The following is a 22,461-nucleotide window of genomic DNA, read 5'->3' as shown; positions in this document are numbered from 1 at the left end:
TGACTCAAAATAAGACCAGGCATCATTGTTGCTGAACAAGTGATGGAAAACACATAATCACTTTTACATTTTAAAACCCAACAAATGATTTACAAAAGTACGACCATGAAATGCCAATATGTCTAGGAACCATTTTTCACTTATCAAGGTGAATGGGTCACCTCCTTGTGGTGGTTTTGCTTGTCGAACAACTGCTTCACCTGGTTCATACACCGACGCTTTGTCTTTAAGGTGCTGCTTTGGATGGAGCCTCCAACATGTGGCTCTTTGATGGCCACTTCTGTCGCAATGACTACAATAGGTTTTCCTCCTCTAGATTTGCTTAACTTGTTTCTTTACCTATTGTTGAGAGGGTATTTGACGCCTCATACTTTTGTGTGCTACCATTATTTTCCAACACTTAGAAAAGGTATGGTTATGTAATCCACAAAAGGTACATGTCTTTCGATATCATGTTTTACATTCATCATTAACAACATGATTGTAATCGAAATGAACATTTGGATGTCGAGAGTGGTTATAAATTTCCTTGTTGTCTCTGGTGTAAGTATGGCGATGAGAGCTTGCCTCAGCTCTTTCCTTGCAATGGAAACTGCCATGGGATGATGGGGATGTTTTCCCATCATTCTCTTTCCTCGACCATTTTGACGATGTCTCAGATGAATTTGACACCTTCGAGCATTCTCCTTTAGTGTATCTCGAGACTGCAAATTGAGGTCTCTGCATAACCTCCAATGGTTGAGTTATGTATTGGTTATTGATACCAAGTTCTTTTTCCTCCTCGTGCCTCTTCTTGGTAAGGAGCCTCATGTTTGTCCCTGTAATTGGGATCTCTAAATATCCAAGGGAAAGCATACTATGTGAAGATGAAAATAAAAGGAAATTAACATCTTTTACCTCCTCTTTCGATTTGGAAATAACTGCTGATGGCTTCTCATCATCTGTTGTTGGTGATTCGCTAGCTATCTCGGCGCATTCCCCAACTTCCTTTCTGACATACCCAAGTGCTACTGACGGGGTAATTCTTCTACTTTTATGGGGTTGACAATGCCTTGGCCATTAAAATCCAAGCCTTTTCCTTCATACCCCATTCTCTTAAACAGTTTGGAGTCAATTCCTGTGGTATGATTTTCAAAAACAACGAAATCATCATCATGAAACATACATGAATTTGGACAATTACATTTTACCTCACATGGGTCATGCTGCAGCTTTTCCAAGGCCTCGTCCTTTGCTTGCAACTATCGTAGCAAACTTTGTTTTTCCTCTTTCTCTTCATGTATACACATCTTCAATTCAATGTTCTTTGTTTGAAGATTATGTTTATTATGCTTCAGTTCTTCCAGGGCCTCTTCTGTGGCTTGCAACTGAAGCTGCAATCGCTCCTTTTCCTCCGTCTCTTTCTGTAGAGTTTCATACATGATTTCCACTCTTTTGGAAATGTTGAGCATGGTCTCGTACATCATTTTTTCATCCTCTATTGCTGCACGTTCCATTGTTCACGCTGAAATTCACATCCACGCAAAGACCGCTCTGATACCACTTGATCTAGGTTCGGGTGTGACGAAGGACCCTTCCAAGACCTTTTACTTTTGTGGTGTGTTAAATTGCATCTTTAAAGAACATAAATTAATACATGTGCATTCCATAAAGAAGAGGAATATGTTAATCATTAGCGACATAAAAATAAAAGACGTTGATAACGGAGTTCGTCCAGGAGGGACTACGTCTCCGGGCCCCAGTGTCAAGATGGTGTAGGCCGCTGCATTAAGTGCTGTCGATAGTAATGATGTACATAAGAGGCGATGTCATTATCATACTAGGAAAATGCCTTCACGCGGGAGTGGCTCTAAGGGATGTTTCGCTACAGGAACTCTCAGTCAAAAGACTCCTATCAGTATGACACAAAACTCATGCATGATGAGCATCCTGCCAACATGGCATGAAAGGGATCTAAAAGAAAACATGCATGGTGACACATGAGTATCCCATCAACATACAACAAAGGGATCTCAAAACACATCATGATGAATCATGACAACAAGTACATCACATAGGCGATTCTGCATCACATCAAGCAAGAATCATAAAAATGAGTAAGAAACAAGATCCCACATCAAACATCAAAAAGGATCTGTGCAGCACAATGTATAAATAATAAGTACATGAACACAAAATATACCTCACAACCAAGGACCATCTTAAAAAGTGGATGTCAAACTACTGAAGCTGTTCGGACCATCGATCTCATGACATCAATTGCATGACTGCTTGCACATGGATGTTTACACCTACATTCCACTTAGAAAAGTGGTTGAAGAATAGAATAAGAGAATGAGAAATCTAAACACACCATCAGATTTGTGGCATCGAATAGGGAAAAATCGACTGTCCAAAATCTGGATTATGAGAAGTTGAGAATCTGGGGCTCAAGGAATCTTTTAGATTCGCCCCGGATTCCTCAAAGATTTTGCTCCATGGGTGGACTGGAAATCTGCAACTCAAATGGCGAATCTGACCTTGCCATTGCAATCCCTGCGGAAAACTGTGAAAAACAAGTATAAACTTGACTATATTTCGACATGGAGAAAAATTACCTCCTCGTGAAAATTTCAAGGATCATGGTTTCGCTCCCTGTTTTTATAGCAATCATGGTTCCACCTCCATATTGAAAAAGGGCCGAAAAATGCAGAACTTTGATGGAGACATGGACAACGCCATTGCATTCATGGCGTCGAGAAGTGCTGAAACCATATAAAATTTGTCAAAATATGACAAGGTGAATTTTCACCCCTACTGCAAAATGCTGCCTCGAACTATGTGCCAAGATTTTGCCTCCTTTGTCTCAAAATTCGTGCCCACTCCTGGTTCCTCCATATGCCTCCCCATGCACTAAAGAAATCCGGGTTAATATAATTTTCCTGGGTGGATTTACCAATGAGTTATTTGTCTGAGTTGGTTTATGATCCATTTATTAAGGGGGAGGTCGGGTGGTCAAACCCCACCTCCTCCCTTTTTATACATGGCCAATGAATAAAATTTTTAATTAAGTTTTTGGTTGGGTTGGGCCCGCCCATCGTACCCACCTCCGACGTTCGTTGTTTGTATTGATATCATATATGGTGTGGGCCGTATATAATATACGTTGGTTGTTTCATATGTGGGGTGTGATTTGTTACGAGGCCGCTCGGTGGTCCGGCCCACGTGGCCGGGTGGGTTCAAATCCCACTGGCCTCACCTTAATATGGTGAATCGTTGGTGGATGGGGGTGGTGGGGTTGGTGGCCCCCACCCCCTTTAATTATATATATTTTTTGTTTTTATAACAAACAAATGCCATTTTTAAGAGATTCAAATTTTAGTAGTAGGAGTGATTTTAACTACCCCATAATTTCGCCCAGAACCCAACCCAGGTTGGATAGAATCTGATGGTCGGGAAAGTCCAAATTGTAGCCTCCTTAATCCCGCCCAGTCATCAAAAAGTCAACCCAACTTTGACTGCTTCTATCTTTAGCATACAGACTCAGATTGACGAACCGTTCGCACTGTCGCGATCAGAACGACGAGATCTACGCTTTGGTCCTAGTTTGAAAGAATTTTTATCACTTTTATTTTTGAGCTTCCCTGAGTCCTCTTTGTCCTGTGTGTGTCTTTGGAGTCACCTGGATCACATCATGCATGGTAACTGGATGATGATTGGGAAGATTCCTATATACTATGATGATTATGATTATACATGTATTGTGCTAATCTGGTGGATCTTGCATACGAGATATCCTCCCCTGAACTAAACTGAGGTGCGCTGGCTTGTTCATGATTTGGTTTATCATACATGATATGCCTTGGATGAAGAGAAGAACAAGATGAATAACAGAATGGTAGACTATAGTTCACGAGAGTCTCCCTATGGATCAAATGAGCAGCATGGTGTTGGGAACTCTTCTGACATAACAAACACATTGAGAAGTTTGAAGGAAGAAATAAGGAGTTACAAAGTAAATAATGATAGGATCATTTAGGCACAACAGAAACAAGCAGAAGTCAATGTGGTAATCCTTCAGAGTTTTTCAGACTTGTAGAGACAGGGACCACTTCAGATCAGTCATTGACATGAGGATAGGACTAATGGGGCATATGGTAGTAGATCTCATGGTGGCATAGGTTGGAAAAAGATGGCACAATCAAAGATGGTAGATTCTTGGATACACCTGATAGACGAGGCAGTGGACATGGGCTTTACTCTATTTTTGGTTCAGACAGGTATCACAGTCATCATCGTTATCATCCTTACATGAGGAATGACAGGGAATATTTTCGAGATGAGTTCAAGAACGCATATCCACCTACATTTGATGGAGAAATGAAGAAGTCATAGGATGCTAAAGCATGGTTTCTTGGGATGAATAAATTATTTAGATTACATGATTACTAAACAAACATGAAGGCCAAAATAATTACGTTCAGTCTTAAAGGCAAAGCAAATGTCTGGTGGGAAGATGTAAAGAATGTTAGAGGTATTCATGAAAAGGAGTTGCCTTGGAATGAGTTCGAGAGACTATTAAGGAAGAAGTATCTATCAGAGAGGTACTATGACAACAAAGAAAAGGAATTCTATGAGCTAAAGATGGGATCTATGACCGATGAAGAGTGCAATAGCATATTTTGGAGTTATTAAAATATGTGCCTTACCTTAAGGAGGAGAAGGCCAAGATTCAGTCATCAGTGGGTTGTTAGTAGCATTCAAAGACAAGATTGAGTTTGATGAGCTGAGATCATTGGAGGAGGCCATCTGGAAGCTTAAGTATTGTTATAAGCAATCAAAACATAGATCTGAAACTAAACTAGACTGGAAAGGTAATACAAAGAATAAAGGAAAATGGCATAAGAATCGAACAATACCTCAAGACACATGTAATAAAGAGAATACAATATCGCCTAAGAAGTTTAATGCATTTGACAGAGGACATGGATTTCGATATGAGGAATAGGATAAGGGTGCAGGTTGAAAGCCTTTATAGTGTTGGACTTGTGGAGGAGAGCATTGCAAGAGAGATTGTCCACAACATCAGGGTGGTAGACCTCAAATTTATAGTGCACAGGAAGCACATATAGTTGGGGATGTTGGGCAGAGTATTTATAGGATCTATTCAGCGTTGGATAACAAGTAGGCATATCACCAAGCGTCTATTATTGAGATGGATGGTAAGCTTTGTGATCAAGTTGTTTCTATTTTTATTGACCCTGGATCTAATTATAGTTATGTTAATCTTAACCTAGTTCATAACTGTGGTTTGAATGAAGAAGCGCATGCAGAGTCTCGGTTAGTGCAGTTGGCTACATGTACTAAGAAAATAGTTCATCACTGGGTAAGGTCTTGTGCATTTGAATTGAATGGTATGTTTGTTGAAATGTGGCAATAAGAATATTCCAATTTTAATTTGTCCTTGAATTAAAATTCGAATTTAGTCTCACTAGCTGTTTGAAAGATAATTAATTAATTCATCTTGAGTTAATTAGTTGGAAAAATTCAAGCTAGAAGTCTTTGTGAAGTCATGCAACAGTTATCCCTTTGATTGAGGAAGCTATCCCTTAATTAAGGAGATAAGGATGAGTTGTATTTGAGTTGTAATTAGTTAGCTCAGTTAACTGAGTTATGTCAAGTTAAATTAGTTCCAAATAGTTTGAGCAACTAATTGTGAGTTCAGTTAGTTAATGCATGCATGCATGAAACTAGTGTACTCCAGATAACTGAATATTCTCTCATGAATAACTCATGCATGACAGTTTAGACAAAGGCCCAGTTGAGATTAAAGGTAGGGACAATTACTATCAGTTCCAAGAATTTTGCTATAAGAAAATCTCTTGCATGCAGAAGGAATTCATTCCTTGAGATTTTCACAGTTTTACAGTGCGTTGGAGCAGTGTGTGAGATCAATGTCACACAAGGTTACAACTGGAGCACCCAGGGAAAACAACGCAAGGAAATAGGAGGAGGCATATGAGTTGTCTATTCTGTCTATGAGCAGCAGTGAGGGATTGTACTAAGAGCTGGATAGTTGTGAGAGCTAAAGCTTTGTGTAATCCTGAGATATTTCCACTTGTATGATAATACAGATAGCGGGGTTTTTAGCTGAGGCTTTCCCCAGAGTATTCTTTTGTGTTTCATGTGTATTGATTCTTCTTCTTTGTTATATGTGTTATGTTTGATCTTGCTCAAATCGATTAAGCTTCTGCAAGTTTGATTGTAGAAGTAGATTAAGTATTTTTCTTTAGTACATTTCTTAATCAGATTAATCTATAGTGAGAATTTATACATGGTATCAGAGCAAAGGTGATCAGAGCTGTGAACAACATACTGAGAAGGGAAAATTCGAAGTTTGAAGTTCTTGATTGTAGGTACAAAATTGAATTCTTATCACACCTCAAAGTTCACCAATGGCGTTCAATGGCTTGAGACTCGAGTATGCACTAGATGGCAACTCAAATTACATAGCATGTAAGGATTGCATGGAAGCAGTATTAGAAGACAATGGTTTGAAGGATTTCATTGATCAAGAAATCCCCAAGCCAGCTACAACTAATGCACAAGAATTGGTGGAATGGAAGAAGTTTGTGGCGAAGGCGAGGAGGATTATTCTGGAGGGAGTTCAAGACCATATTGTCTCGAGTCTCCATGGGAAGGAGACTCTGTTTTCAATGTGGAAGAAATTGAAGGACCTATATCAGAACAGTAGTGACCAGAGGAAACTGGCGCTCAAGGAAAAGCTTCGGAAAATCAAGTGTGAAAAGGGCGACACTATTTCTACATATCTGAACAAGCTCACCACCTACAAAGATGAGCTTGGTAGTGTAGGAGTAACGACAACCGATGATGATATGGTGAGCCTTGCTCTCCTTGGTCTTCCAAAGAGCTGGAATAGCTACTAGGACTCAGTGAATGGAAGAGAGAAACTACCATATTGGGAATGACTGTGGTTGGATCTAATGCAGGAGGATCATTAGAGATGGTTCTTCATCTAAGCATGATGATGAAGAAAATCTAGCCTTAGCAGGTAAGGCAAGGAAAGGGAAAGGGAAGGCTTCCCATTCCAAATCGAGTTCTTCTCATGGTGGGAAGAAGATTGACAAATTTAAAGTGAGATGCTTTAATTGTCATGAGGTGGGCCATTATGATACTAATTATCCATTGAAGAAATCCAAGAAGGGATCCTCGAAAGGATCAGAAGGTGAGCCAATGGCCTCTCAGATTGAATTGGATTTTACCCTCATCGCATGCATGGTTTCATTGATGGTGGGTTGTGTTTGGTACCTAGACAATGGAGCCTCATTCCACATGACTGGCGATACGATTTTATTCAATACCTTGGACGACAAAGACCTTAAGATGTGCATAGAGATGGGCGATGATGGAAAGTAACGTGTTTCAGGTGAAGGCACGATTGTATTTCAGAGGGAGCATGGAGCTCCTCCCACCCTGACTAATGTAAAGTATGTGCCTAGACTGAAGAAGAACTTGGTATCTGTCACGATGTTGGAAGAAAAAGGCTATGATGTAGTCTTCAGTAAAGGAAAGGCGTTCCTAAGACACATAGCCACGGGTCAGACCAAGAGGATAGGGATTCGAGTGAAGAATCTCTACAAGCTGGAGGTAGATGATTGTGCTGCATTGAGTTCGAAAGCAGAATTGGTGCAAAGCCAAGACATTGGCGAGTTATAGCATAGGCGGTTGGGCCACTTGCATCATGGGGCCTTGAAGATAATGCAATAGATTTCTACTGGCCTTCCCAAAGGTAAACTTGAGCAAGTGGACACATGCAAAGGTTGCACCTTGGGAAAGTACGCCAAGTCTTCCTTTCATGATCGAGACAGTCGAGCTGAAGCAATCTTGGAGCGAGTTCATACAGATGTGTGTGGACCATTCTCGACAGCCTCCACCGTGAAACAAAGGTATTATGTGATTTTCATTGATGATTTTTCTCGTAACTACTGGATCTATTTCATGCAGAAGAAGGATCAAACCTTCTCAAAGTTTTGTGAGTTCAAAGCTTTGGTTGAGAAATAATCAGGGAAGAAGATCAGGGCCTTGAGAAGCAACAATGGTGGAGAGTATGTCTCTCAAGAGTTTAAGGACTTCTGTGCAGTGGAAGGAATTAAATGGGAGTTGACGACACCTCATAACCCACAGCAGAATGGGGTGGCCGAGAGGAAGAACATAACGATTGTGGGGGTAGCTCGGGTGATGCTGCATGACCAAGGCCTACCACTTCATTTGTGGGCTTAGGCATGCAACATAACGGTCTATTTGTAGAATAGAAGCCCGCATCGCATACTTGGGATGAAGACACCAGAGGAAGCTTTCTCTGGGAAGAGACCAGATGTGGGTCACTTCAAGATCTTTGGCTCATTGGTATATTGCCATGTGACCAAGGATGCTCGGAAGAAACTTGAGCCGACAACTGAGTTGGGAATACTTGTGGGGTACACTGATACACCTCACAACTATCGGGTGTACTTGCCTACCAGGGGAAGGATAGTGGTTCATAGAGATCTTAAGTTTGATGAGCAGAAGGCCATGTGAGTTTCCCTTGAGAGGGGGCTCCAACTACAGGATGTGGAGGAACTTTTGGTTCATAAGGAGGAGGAGCCTCAGATTGATCTGGAGCAGCCACATACAGAGGTTCCAGGAGTGGAGACATCCACTCAAGTATAGTCTTCCAGAGATGGGTGGAAGCACCAGAGAGAAGCTGACAGATTGTTGTCGGATGTGAGAGAGAATGTGGGAGAACCATCTTCTCAATGCAGACAGAGGAGGTCACCTGATAGGTACACTGGATACATGGCCCTTGTTGGGGAATGTGTTGAGACCGAGCCATATTCCTTTGAGGAAGTAGTGCAACAACCGATTTGGGTTGATTCTATGGTGGAGGAGTATGATTCCATAGTTCAGAACAATGTTCGGGATGTTGTTCCAAGACCGGAGAACAAATCAGTTGTGAGTTCCTGTTGGCTTTACAAGGTAAAGCAAGCTGCTGATGGTAGTGTGGAGAAACATATGGCAAGATTTGTTGCCCGTGGTTTCTCATAGGTCAAGGGGATCAACTATGATGAGACTTTTTCTCATGTAGCAAGGTACTCATCTATTAGATCGATGTTGGCACTATCAGCATAGATGGGTTGGAAGATCCATCAGATGGATGTGAAGACTGCATTCCTCAATGGCAAGATTGAGGAAGAGGTGTACATAGAGCAGCTGGAAGGTTTTGAGACCTTCAATTGTCAGTCGCATGTGTGCCGACTCAAGAGAGCTTTGTATGGGTTGAAGCAAGAACCTCGTGCTTGGTACACCAGGATCGACAACTAATTCACCGGGTTGGGCTTCACAAAGAGTGAAGTGGATGCGAACCTATACCACATCATGGTAGAAGGTAAGCAGTTGATCATTGTTCTTTATGTTGATGATCCCATATTGACAGGTGATGATCAATTGATCATGTCTTGCAAGGAGGACCTTGCAAGAGAATTAGAGATGAAAGACATGGGTCTCATGCACTACTTCCTTGGCATGGAAGTGTGGCAGAAGGATGGGGAGTTGTTTGTGTCTCAAGGAAAGTATGCCAATGAGATACTCAGGAGATTCCACATGGAGAAGTGCAAGCCCATGTAGACTCCTCTACCAGGTAACTGGAGGAAGGAGGATTCTACTTCAGGAGAAGTAGTAGAAGCTACTGTGTATCGGCAGCTTGTGGGTTCACTGATGTACTTAGTGAACACATGACCAGATTTGTGCCATGCGGTGAACCGGCTGAGTCAAGATATGGTTCAACCTACCAAGATGTTTTGGAAGGTAGCTAAGCATGTTTTGAGATACCTCAGAGGCACATCTCAGTATAGATTTTGGTACAGACTGACAAAGGGAGTGAAGCTACAGGGCTTCACAGATGTAGATTGGGCAGGGAGTCCATCATATTGGAAGAGCACATCAGGAGGAATTTTCAACCTTGGGTTAGCTGCAGTTTCTTGGTACAGCAGGAAACAGAGGTCGGTTGCACTCAGCTCATTGGAGGCTGAATACATGGCTGCAAGTCAGGTAGCATGTGAGGCCATTTGGATGTGGAAAATTCTAGTTGGTTTGTTTGATTAGAGGATGGATCCAACTGTGATCTATTGTGATAATCAAAGTTGCATCAAACTCTCTAAGAATCTAGTATTTCATGATAAGTCCAAGCACATCGACATTCGATATCATCATCTCAGAGACTGTGTGGTGAGGAGGATCATGTTGTTGCGGTATATTTCGACTGAGGAGCAAGATGCTGACATTTTGACTAAGGCATTGTCAAAGTGTAAATTCGAGTTCCATAGAGACATGATCAGGGTAGCAGATAATCCATTTCTTGTTGAGAGGGAGTGTTGAAATGTGGCAATAAGAATATTCCAATTTCAATTTGTCCTTGAATTAAAATTCGAATTTAGTCTCACCAGCTGTTTGAAAAATAATTAATTAATTCATCTTGAGTTAATTAGTTGGAAAAATTCAAGCTAGAAGTCTTTGTGAAGTCATGCAACAATTATCCCTTTGATTGAGGAAGTTATCCCTTAATTAAGGAGATAAGGATGAGTTGTAATTAGTTAGCTCAGTTAATTGAGTTATGTCCAGTTAAATTAGTTCCAAACAGTTTGAGGAACTAATTGTGAGTTCAATCAGTTAATGCATGCATGCATGAAACTAGTGTACTCCAGATAACTGAATATTCTCTCATAAATAACTCATGCATGTCAATTTAGACAAAGGCCCAGTTGAGATTAAAGGTAGGGACAATGTACTATCAGTTGCAAGAAATTTCCTATAAGAAAATCTCTTGCATGCAGAAGGAATTCATTCCTTGAGATTTGCGCAAGTTTACAGTGTGTTGGAGTAGTGTGTGAGATCAGTGTCACACAAGGTTACAACTGGAGCACCCAGGGAAAACTGCGCAAGGAAATAGGAGGCTTGGAGGATAAAGGAGAAGGCATATGAGTTGTTTATTCTGTCTATAGGCAGCAGTGAGGGATTGTACTGAGAGCCGGATAGCTGTGAGAGCTAAAGCTTTGTGTAATCCTGAGATATTTCCACTTGTATGATAATACAAATAGCAGGGTTTTTAGCTGAGGCTTTCCTTAGAGTATTCTTCTGTGTTTCATGTGTATTGATTCTTATTCTCTGTTATATGTGTTCTATTTGATCTTGCTCAAATCGATTAAGCTTTCGCAAGTTTGATTATAGAAGTAGATTAAGTATTTTGCTTTAGTACATTGCATAATCAGATTAATCTATAGTGAGAATTTATACAATGTCTACATTGACGCTTCTGAATGTACTTCCATTGGGATCATATAATATGATTTTGGGTATGGATTGGTTGTATCTTCATAGGAATAAGGTGGATTGTTATGACAAGGCCATTGAGAGCTTATATGACAATGAGGAACAAAAAATGTTGGAGGGTAAGAAGAAAGCAACGTCATTTAGAATGGTTACAACTATACAGGAAAATAGTAGTTGCAACAAAGGGTGTGTGTTATTTGTAGTGCATATTTCTAGTGATAAAGGTAAGGATGTTGAGGATGCAGAGGTATTGACAAGATACCCAGTTTTACAAAAATTTCAGGATGTATTTCTCGCAAATATTTCAGATTTGCCACCTCATAGGGAAGTGGAATCTTATATTGAGTTGGTACCAGGGCCAACACCAACAACAAAGGCACCATATAGGATGAGCACACCAGAGTTAGTAGAGTTGAATTTTCCGTTGAAGGAAATGCTTGACAAGGGGTCAATTCGGCCAAGAGTATTGCCTTGGGATGCACTAGTATTATTTGTAAAGAAGAAGGATGGTACTCTCAGGTTGTGCATCAATTACAGGAAGTTGAACAAGGTAAACATCATGAACATATATCTGTTCTCGAAAATTGACTTGAGACCAGGATACCATCAGGTACACATCAAGGAAGAGGACATTTACAAGACAACTTTCTGGACTAGGTATGGGCATTATGAGTTTGTTGTTGTTCCATTCGGTTTGAATAATGCTCCAGCTAATTTTATGTGCTTGATGAATCATGTATTGCGTCCTTATTTGGAAAAGTTTTTTATTGTATTCATTAATGATATATTGGTAAATTATAACAATGAGGAAGAACATGCCGAACATTTAGCAGCATTGTTGAGATTGCTAAGAGAGCATCAATTGTATGGTATGATCAGTAAATGCAGTTTCTTTCAGACAAAGGTATATTACTTGGGACATGTGGTTTCCAGGGAAGGCATAATAGTGGATCCAGAGAAGATAAGGGCTATCATGGAGTGGGAATATCCTAGGTATGTGGATGAGGTAAGATCATTTATGGGGCTAGCGGGTTGCTATGGGAGGTTCATCAGAAACTTCTCTCAGATTGCATATCCTATTACATCATTGCAAAGGAAAGATAAGAGTTTGAATGGAGAGAGGAATGTGCAGCCAGTTTTGAGCAATTGAAGTAGTTGTTGACAAATGATCTAGTTTTAAATATTGCATATCCGAACCAGGAAATTATGGTATGTACAGATGCTTTCAAGAGAGGGCTTGGAGGAGTCCTTATGCGGGAAGGACATGTGGTATGTTATGAATCAAGGAAACTGAATGAGAACGCGCATAATTACCAAACACATGATCTTGAGTTGGCAACGATCATCCATGCATTGAATATGTGGAGGCACTATCTTCTAGGAAGAACATTTGTACTGATGAGTGATCACAGTGGAATGAGGTATATATTTGACCAAATAAACTTGAATGCTAGACAAGCTAGATGGTTGGCCACGATGAGTGACTTCAACTTTGAGATCAGGCACATTAAAGGTAAATAGAATAGGGTTGCAGATGCTCTTAGCATAAGGGTACAAGTAAATCACATAGCAACTATGAGCTCCTATGGGATAGATTTACAGGGTCGAATTTTGCAGGCAGGACAATAGGATGACATGTACATGGAACTTATGCACATGTTACAACAATGGACAAGTGATAAGGATGTGGACTATCATCTTACAACAGATGGTTTGGTCAGATTAAGGGATGGGATATATGTGCTAGATAACAATGAGCTCAATAAGCTTATCTTGAGAGAGTTTATGTGAAACCATATTTAGGTCACCCAGGATACCAAATTTTTTTGACAATAGTAAATAAGTTCTATTATTGGTGGAATACGAAGAGGGAAGTAGTAGAGTTTGTGGCTAGGTGATTGGATTGTCAACAAGTGAAATTAGAGTGTAAGCATCTAGGTGGTCTACTATAGGCGATTCTGATTCCAAAGTGGAAATGGGAGGTTATTTCCATGGACTTCATCACAGGTTTGTTGAGGACATCTAGGCAACATGATTATATTATGGTTGTGGTTGAAAAGTTGACAAAGGTAGCACACTTCATTCCAGTGAAGTCTACGTATTCAACCAATGATGTAGCATAGGTCTTCATCAGGGATATAGTGAGGTTGCATGGTGTTTCGAGGAATATTGTGTCAGATAGGGATGCCATGTTCACTTCTAGGTTTTGGGAAGAATTATTTGCAGGTTTGGGTACAGAGTTGACCTTTAGTACAAATTATCATCCGTAGATAGATGGATAGACAGAGAGGGTCAACATGATATTGGAGGATATGTTGAGGATATATGTGATGCATCAACATGGAAAGTGGGAAGAGTATCTTCCACTGGTTGAGTTCGCTTATAACAATGGGTATCAATTTTCTCTAAGGATGAGTTCATTTGAGGCACTATATGGGCGGATTTGTAATACTCCTATCAATAGGAATGATAAAGTTAATAGGGTGTTGATAAGACCGAATATGTTGGTAGAAATGGAACATGAAATGCAGGTAATCAAGAAGAATTTGAAGGTAGCACATGACAAGAAGAAGAGCTATGTAGACCGGAAAAAGTTATTTAAGGAGTTTCAGGTTGGGGAATAGGTGTACTCGCACATCAAGCCCAAGAAGAGCTCCTTGAGGATCATATCATGTGCCAAGCTAGCACCTCGGTATTGTGGACGTTTCAATATTCTTGAGAGGATTGGACCAGTAGCCTATCGACTTGCACTGCCTTCGATAGTGAAATTCCATGATGTTTTCCATGTGTCATTGCTTAAGAAGTATGTTAAACATCTTGATCATGTGATTCACTGGTCTGTATTGCAGGTGGAGCCAACATTTTGCAGAGAAAGATGCTCATGCTTTGGAACCGAGCAATCGAGCAAGTTAAAGTTCAATGAAAGCACTTTGGGCCTGATTAAGCTACATTAGAGATGACTGATTAGATGCATGCTATGTATCATTCTCTATTCACTGGTTAAGCGAATGTTTTTGGCATATGTTTTGATGTATTGTTTTGATACATGTATATATGTATATGGATGTAAATAACACCATGAGTTGTGTTATAAAGTTCCAATAAGCGGTATGGTTGTCATGTTGTTATGTTTATCATGTTGGTTATGTTGGTTTGATTTCAACAGGTTGATTATTGTAAATACTGCAACAAGCTAAGTTATAAAGCTCCATGGGCAGTATGTTTTGCTTATCTGGTTCAGGCGTCTTTGAACACTGAGGATAGTGTTGCCCCAAGGAGGAGGGTTTTAGAATAACCCTGGTAAAAAATCCATGTAATAACGTTAATAAAGGAAAAATATTAACCATGGTCATGGGACACGTATTCCAAGATGAATGTTGGGAAAAACATAGTGATGGTGATCACTTGTGGTTAATTAATGCCTATGGAAATTGGAAAAGGAAATGGAAAAGGCTTTGCAAAGGCATGAGGCATTAATTGGCATTTTATTTATGAAAATAATGGAAAATAAGAGAAAATGAAGGTGAAAGGTGACATGTGGCATGTGAGGAGGAAATTGAAGGAAAATAATGGGAAATGAATAAAATAGAGGCCTCATTTAATAAAAATTCTTCTGAGGGTCAGTTTACAACTTTTGTTAGTGTAACCTTTTGTCAGTTCAGTTTTGGAGCTCTCATTCTATTCTCTCTCTTTGATACTCTTGGACACTTAGAGTTTTCTTGGAGCACTCTTAGAGGAGTGTGGGATACTTGGGATTTGGAGAGAGAAGGCAAAGGAAAATTAGGAAAGCACAAGAGGGCATAGGGATCAACAACTACAACGGGATTTTCTTGCATGTACTGAGTTGCATGTATGATTTCCTTGCTTGTTTTGGCATGCATGGCATATGCATGTGGTTTATTGGTCATGATCTATTATTGGCATGGAGGATTGCTTGGATTGTTAGTGGTTTTTCGTAGCCTTTCCATTTCCTAGATAGCCATGGTGTTGTGGGTTTTATCCTTGTTTTCTGGTTGGTGCTCATCTTCCTTTGGCTATGGGTTGAGTTATTAGTTCCTGGAAGCCTTGGTTGGACAAAAATTTTGGAAGCCCTATAATAACTTGGGTTGAGTTACTAGTCTTGGAAGCCTTGGTTGGCCAAACACTCTAGAAGCCCTTGGTGGGTTGAGTTACTAGTCCTGGAAAGTTTGGTTGGAACAAACGCTCTGGAGCCCTCGACAACTTGGCTAGAGACCAATCTGGTGATGGTTAGTGATGTGCGACTGTGAGGTGGAATCATTGGTTGAGGGTTGAGGTGGTTTGGCTTCTGGAAGCCCTAGTTTGGTTTTTCTTGATGTGTTCCATGAGATCCCACATTCATGCTTGGAATATGGCATAAGGGTGACTGGATGAAAGAAAGATTTGGTTCAGCCTAGTCTATGGTCGGGTGGTACATGGAAGTCCTTGACTTGGTTGGATTTGCATATGTTAATAAGAGCTATTTTCCTTGGTATTTTCATGAGTAAAGGTACTTGATATTATGTGGCTTTAATGGTTATTTCCTCATTGATATATCTCTAGTTATTTGTTGGTTATAAGCATGTTTTATGATAGTTATGATGTATGGCTCTTATCATGTTTTGATTAGTATGTGAAACAATAATGAATGAATGACCTAATAGATGATAATGAAACTAATGTGAGAATGCATCAATCCTTCTTGACAATTCTCATATAAGTATGAGACCCCTACGCTGAGATTTGTTGTTGAGACCTGTAGATTACATATTTGTGATATGTTTGACGAAATGCTCGTCATGGTGCATGGGGGTATGCTCAAGTCCTTGTTCAAGTTTTTTGTGTTTGTACCTTTGTTTCAGCGTTATTTATCATTTTTGGAAGTCTCATGGAGTTCTGGGCAGATTTTTGAGTCCTAGCCCTGAAAAAGTGTTAGGATATTTCGACACATAGGAAATAGTTAAGTACAACTTGGTCTAGTGTATAGTTAGGTATAGAGTTAGGTAAAGTGTGTTTCTTTACCGTTGTACATTTTGTAACTTACAATCCGACGATCACGATATGTAGTGATCCGACGGTTCATTCTCTCCTCAGTATTACCGACACTTGATCCGTGGCTTGACACCCGATTGGTCCATGAATTCTATTTAAAGCGCATGGAGGGTCATTTGTAGGGAAATCCGTGCATGAGAGAAGCTTATGTAAATTTTCATTCTTTGATTAATAAATTGCCTGAAGTGGCCGCGTTGGCTCAGGCCGTGGACTGTTTCCCTCTTTGAGGGTTTTAACCACGTCAAAAATACTGGTGTATTGATCTGTGATCTGGTTGTGAGCAGTGTCCTTTTGGTGTTCTTTCTAAGGAACTTACCCTGTAAATTCCTACATGGTATCAGAGCTATTTGAGGGCTGCGTCCATTGGTGATCCAAATCTGAAGCCGGTAGAACTGCATCCGACTGCCGTTTCCTAGATCTGCTGTTTCTGACTGCTTTCGGGCCGAGAGGACTGCTCTGTTGTGTTCGGAGCATCTGTTCCAATGAGGAACCCCTTTCGTTTCACGCGAAAAGGTTTCCGGTAGCCCTAGCTGCGTCATTTTTAAGATGTGGAGGTATACAGTGTTTTTGCAGTTTACTATTATTTTCTCTCTGCTTATTTCGGTTTCGGTTTATTTAGTTTTTTTTTAAACCGGATCTATACCTTTCATTTATGCGTATGCTATTTTCCCTACGACTCTGTGCGATCTGGGAAAATAAGAAACAGAAAGGAAGGATTTTTCTCATGCGTATGCTCTTTTCCCTGCACCTTAGTGTGATCTCGGAAAATCAGAAACATTGAGAAAAATATTTAGTTTTTCGGCTAAAGCTAACTTTGAGCCGCAAGGTTCAATTTTTTGAAAATATTTAGTTTTTTGGGTAAAGCTAACTTCGAGCCATAAGGTTCGTTTTCTTTGCATGTCCGTGTTGGGTTTTGTGTTTTTTGTTTTGTAGGGAAAAAGAGTTTTCTCAAAGCAAGCACGCAACCCAAGGCCCCCCCCCCCCCCCTCTCTCTCTCTCTCTCTCTCTCTCAAATTTTTTGTATAGATCAATTGGTTCAAAGCTATTTTAAGAGAGTAGAGGTCTTGGGTTCAAGTCTCCATTTTATGGGGGCGGACTTTTTCATTTCCGCACATTCCCGCACTTCGTCGGCAACTTCAACAACTTTTTTTTCAAAAAGCCCTAACTTCTTCATCCGGAAGCCTTTTTCAGAGCCGTTTTTTTTTAAACCAGCCTAATTTTTCGAGATCTATCCATTGGAACACTTACTTTCAGCATCTTCAGCTTTAGTTTCTGTTGAAATGGAAAGTCAATACCAAGTTACCCTTGACAGCACCAACTACTTCCAATGGTTGTCCTACATGGAGGATTTACTTAGAAGTAAAGGTCTCTACCGAATAGCCACAGGCCAAGAAAAGAAACCGAAAGATGAAGACAAGGTTGCTAAATGGGAAAATAGACAAGATCAAGCACGTGGTTTGATAGGGATGTCTATTTCTCCAGACCTTAGATTCCATATTGCAGAACTTGAAACTCCTCATGAAGCAATGGAACAAATCAATAAAGTTTTTGGGATTAAAAATGAAATTAGAGCCCATCAACTTGAAAATGAGTTGCTTACATTGGACCCTAATAATTTTTCTTGCATTGAAGATTTCTTGTCTAAATTCAAGACCCTTAGATATCTTTTGGAAGGTGTTAAGGTTAAGAAAGAAGATAGTAACCTTATTTATTCCATCCTTACTAAGTTGGGACCAGCCTACTCTGTATTTGTTTCCACCTTCCATTCTACAAGAGAAGCCTTCATTTCTCAAGGAAAAGACTACAAGCCCCCTTCCTTTGACTCTTTTTGTGATTCTTTAATAAGAGAACAAGAAAAACTCTTACACCTTGGTCTTCTTAATCTTGGAAACTCTTCCAAGAAAGCGTTAGCCGCCCAGCAGCAACCAAATTCAAAGAATCCTAAAAAGTCATATCCTAAAAAGAATGGTCCTAAACCAAACAAGGGTCCTAAGCAAACTCAGCCTCAAAATGAAAGATCATTTCAGCAAAATGATAAGACCAATAAAAACAAATGGAAGAAGACTGATAGACATTGCAATTTTTGTAATCGAGATGGCCACTTAGAATCAAAATGCTTTAAAAAGATGGAAGCCTTGGAAGCAGCAATGAAGAAGCATAACATTCATTTGGGGCAATCTTCAACTTCAACTTCATCTTCAGGAATGGCACTTTCTGCATGTGGTTGTCAAGCATCTCGGTCTGGCTATGCATTAAATGTATCTTCTTCTTCTCATTCTCATGAGTGGCTCATTGATTCTGGAGCTTCTTATCACATGGCCAAAAACAAAGCCATGTTTTCTTCTTTAAATGATTGTAACACCAAAAATATATATGTTGGTGATGATAGATCTCTTAATGTTGTAGGGACTGGAACTGTTCATCTAGACAATGGTCAGTTTAATGATGTATTATGTGTTCCAACCTTATCCTGCAACCTTCTATCTGTATATCAGATAACTCATTCAGGTGAAGGTAAAATCGTTGAATTTTCACCTCATGATGTTGTAATCAAGGACTTAAAAGATCCTAAACAGATTTTGGCTACTGGCATTGCTGATGACTCTACAAGGTTGTATAAGTTTCACAACTTTGGGTAATCAAATCTTCCCTCAGTATTTGTTGCTCATAACGATGAAGTGAGCAAACTTTGGCATGAGCGATTTGGTCACTTAAACTATCGCTCCCTTCAGCATCTATGTAAAGAAAATATGGTGACAGGTCTTCCTATGGTATCTTGTAGAGATGGTGTTTGTTCCGGATGTGTACTCGGAAAACATCATCGGGACAGTTTTGAAAAACGTGCCTCTTGGCACGCCTCAGCCCCTTTACAGCTTGTGCATAGTGATTTATGTGGTCCACTTCCAGTTGTGTCATTCTTTGGTTGCAAGTATTTCTTAACTTTCATTGATGATTTCTCCAGACGCACTTGGGTATACTTCTTAAAACTCAAGAGTGAAGTATTTAACACTTTTTTGGCCTTCAAGGCCTTTGTTGAAAAACAATCTGGACATCAAATCCTTAAGTTAAGATCTGATAATGGCGGAGAATATGTTAAAAACACATTCATCAACTATTGCACTGAGAATGGAATTCAAATGCAACATACTGTTCCATATACTCCACAACAAAATGGTGTAGCTGAAAAGAAGAATTGCACCTTAAAGGAAATGGCTAATTGTATGCTACAATCTAAAGGACTTGGTCTTAGTTTTTGGGAAGAAGCAATTAATTGTGCAAATTACATAATAAATCGCACTCCTACTAAGGCTTTAAAGAATATCACTCCAGAAGAAGCATGGAGCTCAATCAAACCAGATGTAAGTCACTTTCGTGTTTTTGGAAGTGAAGCGTGGGCCCATATTCCAGATGAAAAGCATAAAGCTTTAGAACCTAAGAGTGAAAAATGTACTTTTGTTGGATATTCTGAAGATGTAAAAGGCTATAGACTTATTCCATTTAAGTCCAAAAATGTTATCATTAGAAGAGATGTAAAATTTGATGAAAATATATCGGCCTGCGAGCCTAGTCCGGCGGATGTGCCACCTCTCTCTATCTCTTCTACTTTTGAAAACATTTCTTCTTCAGATGATGAAAGTGAGGATGACAATCCTCCCCCACCTTCTCAGGATCCTCCTTCAGCTCCTGAGCTTCCAAAATGGGTTCGTGCTACTCGAGATGCAGCAGGTGATCCTACAGATCAGCGACGCACACGTTCTCAGTTCGAGAGAGCCTCTTCTTTACTGGCTCAAGCTCCAGTAAATTATGATCCTGACACCTTTGCAGAAGCTTCAGGCCATCCAGATTGGGAAGTAGCTATGAATGAAGAATATCATTCATTATTGGCAAATGATACATGGGATCTTGTTCCTTTACCAAAGGGACGAAAACTTGTTAAATGCAAATGGGTTTACAGAACCAAGTATGGACCAGATGGGAAAGTTGATAAACATAAAGCTCGTCTTGTTGCTAAGGGATTTTCACAGGTTGAAGGCATTGACTACACTGAAACCTTCTCCCCTGTTTCCAAAATGAACTCTATCCGCCTTGTTCCTTCCCTTGCTGCCTCTTTCAAATGGGAAGTCCATCAGATGGATGTTAAATCTGCCTTCTTGCATGGGGACTTGCATGAAGAAATCTATATGGAACAACCCATTGGCTTCATACAAATAGACTCCAGCCTTGTTTGTCGACTTAAGAAATCCCTTTATGGTCTCAAGCAAGCTCCTCGGGCTTGGTATGCCAAAATGGATAGCTTTCTTTTAGAATCTGGCTTTTCTAGGTGTCATTCTGACAATACTGTCTACACCAAGAAAGTGGGCAACTCTCTTATCATCCTTGTTCTTTATGTTGATGATCTTATCCTTACTGGTAGTGATCCCAACCTTATAAACCATGTGAAGTCTAGCCTCAAAAGGAAATTTGAAATGACAGACTTAGGACACTTACACTATTTTCTCGGTCTTCAAGTCTTGCAATCCAAGGAAGGTATTTCCCTTTCCCAGTCCAAGTATGCTTGTGATATTCTACGTCATTTTCACATGGAAGACTGTAAGCCAGCCCCTTCTCCCTTTCAGTCTGGAGTCAAACTCTCAGTCACTTGTACTTCTCCTGAAGTTGATGCTACCTTATACCGTCAACTTGTAGGAAAACTTTTGTATCTAACCCATACTCGTCCTGACCTTTCCTTTGCTGTTGGCCTTGTTGCTCGGTTTATGCAAAACCCCCGTGAAAGTCATTGGAAAGCAGCTAAAAGAATACTTCATTATGTTCGAGGTACAATTCAGTTTGGGATTCATTACAGTGCCGAAGCAGCTCCTCTATTGGTTGGTTTCACTGATTCTGATTGGGCTAGTGACCCTGATGATCGGAAGTCTACTGCCGGTTATGTGTTCACTCTTGGTTCAGGACCTATTACATGGGCTTGTAAGAAACAAGCTGCCATCTCTCTTTCATCAGCAGAAGCAGAGTATCGTGGTGCCGTAGAAGCTAGTAAGGAAGCCTTGTGGCTTCGTCAGATCCTGTCAGAATTTGGCTTTCAGCAGCAGCATCCGACTACACTTTGGTGTGATAATCAAAGTGCCATTCAGCTATGCAAAGATCCAGTTCAACATCAGTGCAGCAAACACATTGAACTGCACATGCACTTCATCAGAAAGCTCATTCACGACCATGTTCTTGAAGTGCAATATTGTTCAACAGATGATCAAGTTGCAGACATCTTCACAAAGTCTCTCACAGAGGCGAAGTTCACTAAACTTCGATTTATGGTTGGAGTTCAGGAAGTTGTCACTAAGGGGGGATAGGCTCTAGTGCCTCCTTCCTTCTCCTATTGTGTCATATTTGTAAATCCTTCAATCCTATCCCAAGTTGTTCTTAAGGGGGGATGTTAGGATATTCCGACACATAGGAAATAGTGAAGTACAACTTGGTCTAGTGTATAGTTAGGTATAGAGTTAGGTAAAGTGTGTTTCTTTACCGTTGTACATTTTGTAACTTACAATCCGACGGTCACGATATGTAGTGATCCGACGGTTCATTCTCTCCTCGGTATTACCGACACTTGATCCGTGGCTTGACACCCGATTGGTCCATGAATTCTATTTAAAGCGCATGGAGGGTCATTTGTAGGGAAATCCATGCATGAGAGAAGCTTATGTAAATTTTCATTCTTTGATTAATAAATTGCCTGAAGTGGCCGCGTTGGCTCAGGCCGTGGACTGTTTCCCTCTTTGAGGGTTTTAACCACGTCAAAAATACTGGTGTATTGATCTGTGATCTGGTTGTGAGCGGTGTCCTTTTGGTGTTCTTTCTAAGGAACTTACCCTGTAAATTCCTACAAAAAGTGGCTCAAAATCCGAGGTCGAAGGCACAGAACTAACTGAAAAAGATTGCAGTCGCTGGGTTGCCTTGCTATGGGAGTGAATGGAGAGTCTTAGTCACATTTTTTCCTTATCATGGGAATGAATGGGGTGCTAGGTCAACGAAAAATCAATTTCTCTCAGGGGT

This window comes from Pinus tabuliformis, chromosome J (genome assembly GCF_031772625.1).
Source record: "Pinus tabuliformis cultivar Carrire ecotype Pingquan chromosome J, CPIR1, whole genome shotgun sequence".
Classification (NCBI taxonomy): Eukaryota; Viridiplantae; Streptophyta; class Pinopsida; order Pinales; family Pinaceae; genus Pinus; species Pinus tabuliformis.
The sequence above is the reverse complement of the archived record's forward strand: the minus strand, read 5'-3'. Positions refer to the sequence as shown.